This window comes from Eschrichtius robustus, chromosome 12, assembly GCF_028021215.1.
Source record: "Eschrichtius robustus isolate mEscRob2 chromosome 12, mEscRob2.pri, whole genome shotgun sequence".
NCBI lineage: Eukaryota > Metazoa > Chordata > Mammalia > Artiodactyla > Eschrichtiidae > Eschrichtius > Eschrichtius robustus.
In genome coordinates this window covers 63,294,375-63,298,749 of record NC_090835.1, presented here as the reverse complement: position 1 = coordinate 63,298,749, position 4,375 = coordinate 63,294,375, and the positions used below count along the sequence as shown (strand labels likewise).

The following is a 4,375-nucleotide window of genomic DNA, read 5'->3' as shown; positions in this document are numbered from 1 at the left end:
AGGACGGGAGGGAGGGAGCGGTACAGAATGCTGGGTGAGCCTGCAGCAGCAGAGTCCAGCTTGACATTGCACCAGCCTGATGCGTGCTGTGTGTTCTCCCAGGGAAGTTTTCCCTGGATCACGGGACCCTGGAAGTGGCTGGCTGCAAAGCCTCCTGGGAGGGGAGGTGTCGACAATGACCTGTCCTTGCACACAGGCTTCTTGGTGGCTGCAGCAGCAGCCTTAGCATCTCATGCCCGTCTCTGGTGCCCACGCTGAGAGCCACAGCTCGCACCCATCTGTGGAGCTCATTTAAGCGGCACTCTGAATCCCCTCTCCTCGTGCACCATGAAACAAAGAGGCAAGACGAGGTGTCTTGCCTCTTCGGCATTTCCAGACTTTTTCCCAGACTCCTTCCAGGATAGCTGTGGCACACTAGCCCCCTTCAGGCTGTGTTCATGCAGCGAACCCCTGCCCTCTCCCTGAGGTCTACGTAGCCAGAGCCTCTGAAGCCCAAACCTCAGCTCCCAGCCCCCACCTGTCTGGTGGGTGAGCAGGCAAGCCTCTCAGGCTGGTGACTGCTGGTTGGCACTGATGTTCTGTGTGGGAATCCCTCTGCTTTCCTCTCTGCACCCCTGTTGCTGTGCTCTCCTCCATGGCTCCAAAGCTTCCCCCCACCCCCTTCTTCTGCCAGTGAAGGGGTTTCCTAGTGTGTGGAAACTTTTCCTCCTTCACAGCTCCCCACCCAGTGGTGCAGGTCCCATCCCTATTCTTTTGTCTCTGTTTTTTCTTTTTTTTTTTTGCCCTACCCAGATACGTGGGGAGTTTCTTGCCTTTTGGGAGGTCTGAGGTCTTCTGTCAGCGTTTAGTAGGTGTTCTGTAGGAGTTGTTCCACATGTAGATGTATTTCTGATATATTTGTGGGGAGGAAGGTGATCTCCTCTTCTTACTGTTCCACCATCTTGAATGTCCCCCCCAGGGCTGATTTAACAAAGTACCACAAACTGGGTCACTTAGAACAACAGAAATTTTATTGACTTAGTTCTGGAGGCTAGAAGCCCTAAATCAAGGTGCTGGTAAGGCCATGCTCCCTCTGGAATCAGCAAGGGAATCTTTCTTTTCCTCTTCCTGGCTTCTGGTGGTTTGCTGGCCATCTTTGGTGTTCCTTGGTTTGTGGACATATCACTCTAATTCTTCGTCTTCACATGGCATTCTTCCTGTGTCTCTGTCTCTTCACATCATCTTCTTTTTTTGTAAGGGCCGCTGTCATGTTGGATTAGGGGCCCACCCTATTCCTGTATGACCTCATCCTAACTTAACTAATTACATTTCAATGCTCCTTTTCCAAATAAGGTCATATTCTGAGGTACTGGGGGTTAGGATTTCAGCATATGAATTTTGAGTGGACACAAGTTAACCCATAACAATCTCCCACTCAGGTAAAAACCTGAATGTCTTATTTCTGAAACCATGTACAAGCCCCTGTCCTTGTCTTTTGGAGTAAAAGGCTGACTCAAGAGTTAATGATAGGGAAATATGAAGATGTAGAAACAAAGAATAGCTTTTGGGCTGGGGAACTGGTAACAATTTAGACTATAAATCTGCCACATAACACACTTACGAAACACTCAGTTCCCTGAAAGATATAGATAAAGGCCTGACACGGATTCTTAAGTTGTTTTTACAGGAAGCACCCCTCCACCAGATGAAAATTGCTGACTGAAAAAATATAGAAACCAGAAGGTTGATGATGCTTAAAACTTCACCTTGATGCCAACCAATCTGAGAATCATGTGAGAGCTGATCACGCACCCTACAGCTCCCTCCCTTGCATGGCCTTTAAAACCCCTTCCCTGAAACCCATCAGGGAGTTTGGGTCTGTTGAGCATGAGCTGACTATTCTCCTTGCTTGGCACCTGCAATAAATGCTGTACTTACCTTCACCACAACCTGGTGTCAGTAGATTGGCTTTACTGTGCATGGGTGAACGGACCCAAGTTTGGTTTGGTAACATTTCCAAATGAACTTTTTTTAGTGCAGGATGGTGCTTCCAGCTGGCAATGATCAGTGCAGAAATCCTGCTTCTTTGGGAGAGACAGCAGTCACTAAAAGTGTATCAGAACTTGACCTATCTCTTCATGCTTTTAGGAAGCCGGCCTCATCAGTTATCTAATACTGTTAATGTATATGTGGACAGCTCATCATTTAATTGTCCATCCATGAAAGCCTGGACTGGCTGACAGGACATTTGCTTCTCACTAAGCATAACTTGAAATTATTTAAAAATTTCTGTTTTTTTCCAGATACAAAATATTAACATTTATTAGAAAAGATAATGTACAGAGTTTCTATTTTTAGAATCTGGTCTAATTGTATTGTAGGAGAGGATTTTAGTTATTGGGAACATCTATCAGACTTAGAAGATCATAAGTCCTCTTCTGCAGCCTGTAATCACCAGGATCACTCTGTGTCTGGAAACCAAGTTTGTCTGGACTATGGTCTAATTTTCCTGTTCATTATTAGGGGTATGAGATTTTGTAATTTTTCTGCTTTATGTGTCTCTGGATTGGGTGTAGGTCAATAATACTGATCTAAGATAAATCACAAAAATCATGTACACAAGGTAAAACATATTCTTTTAAAGTACACATTGACCACATATTGATTCACAAGTTATGTCAACAAATTTCAAAAAATAAGTATCATATGGAACATTTTCCCTCATCTTAAAACAATCTGATTAGAAATTAACAATAAAAGATGTGTTTGAAAACCAAAAAACAAATTCCCAAGCTCCTGGCTTACAAATTTTTTAGAATGGAACAGTAATGAAAGTACATATCAAAACCTCTGAGATGCAGATAAAGTGGTATTCAGAAAAATACCACATTTATGATCTTAAATAAGTTTATTAGGAAATAATATTTTATAGGTTTTGTGTTGGTTGTTTTCTACCTATTCATCTTTTGAAAGAGATGCTATGTATTCAGGCTATATTTTTCAATAGACAAGATGTTATATGGTCTTTTTCTATCATCTCTTTGTCCATTGAGTCAAGACTGAATCCACTTCTCAGATTTACTTGGAGGACAGGCTGAGAAAAAGCATACTCAGTCTTCCATTTCAGGGCAAACTGAATTAATCCCTTCTATGCTTTGTGGAGAGTCTTTCCAGATGTTTGCTTTAAGTTGTCTGTCAATCTTAATTTTGGGTGGTGGTGTGTTTTCACCTTTTCCTATAGCTTGATAAGTACTTTAGTGAAAAGTAGGAAAGACCGTATTAAAGGGTGTTAACAAACACCATTTAAAAAAAGAATCCTGCTGTTTGTTCCTTTGCTTTTTTTTTTTTCCCCCCACTGTGCAACCCGCTTCAGTGCCTGCAGCCTATGGGCAGAGGCCAGGCAATGGTTCAGGGCCAGTCTGCTCTGGCATGGGACACTATGAGAGGCCCAGGGGGACTGTTCCTTTGCTTTTGAAGCAATGAAGTTATGAGCAAGTTAAATTAGTTTACCTATGCCATACTTTGATGAAATGTAGGCAGAATTCAGGCAGATGTCAGGTTAGTTCAAGTCTATAATCACTGCTTTGCTGTCTCTGTGCTGGTTTTGTAATTTGCTTAGAGAAGGAGCCCTCCTTATCCTTTGTGTTCCTGAGTGACATATACACCAATGATATAATTTTCTTCTCCATTTTACCTTAAACAGATATCCCTTATCTGCTTTCATTCCGAGGTTTGCAGATTTCTTAACAGGTTTATTCACTAAAAGCCCCAGTAGACTCTAAGACAATTGCAAATAACACACTAAATAAAAGCTGAAAGTTTAAGCCAGGATGAAAATAGATACACATGCACAAATCCTGTCTCAAACTTTTGAATCAGAGTTTTGGTACTGGGGTTTTGTATCTATGGTTTTAAAAAGTGGTTCTAATTCCTGCCCCTGGTGGCAAAACACTCAAACGAACGAACAAACAAATAATAAAAAACTCCCTCTGCTTTAATTTGTTATATGCAAATTAACTAATTAATTAATATGGCGGGTAGGTTCTAAATTGTATTCCATCTGGCTTCATTTCTTAAGCATGAATCGCTACAGTGCAATTGAAACAGCTCAGGGGTTCAACTGGACTTGGACCAAATCCCACTCTGCCTCTTGTGAGCAAACCACATCCTGTTACTCTGTGCCTTGGGCAAGTCACTTACTCTCTTTGAGCCAGTTTTCTTATTTGGAAAATGGGGAGAATATCATCTTTAACAAAGGATTCATTTAATGGGTAGGATCTTATTTTCTAGAAGTCTGGTTGGAAACTCAATATTGAAAATAATAGGTGACAAGATCCTGAACATTCTAAACGGAATGATTTGGTAAAAAGTGGCCAAAGCTGTCTTGAGACAGAAA

The 4,375-nt window shown here is 41.9% G+C and overlaps 1 non-coding gene across 1 annotated transcript; it reads right to left on the bottom strand.

The window, feature by feature from the left end:
* Window positions 1-3,332: 3,332 nt before the first annotated feature.
* On the bottom strand, window positions 3,333-3,462 carry LOC137774320 (small nucleolar RNA SNORA42/SNORA80 family). The gene has a single exon (XR_011075846.1). It is a non-coding gene; the product is annotated as a small nucleolar RNA SNORA42/SNORA80 family (small nucleolar RNA).
* Window positions 3,463-4,375: the final 913 nt, after the last annotated feature.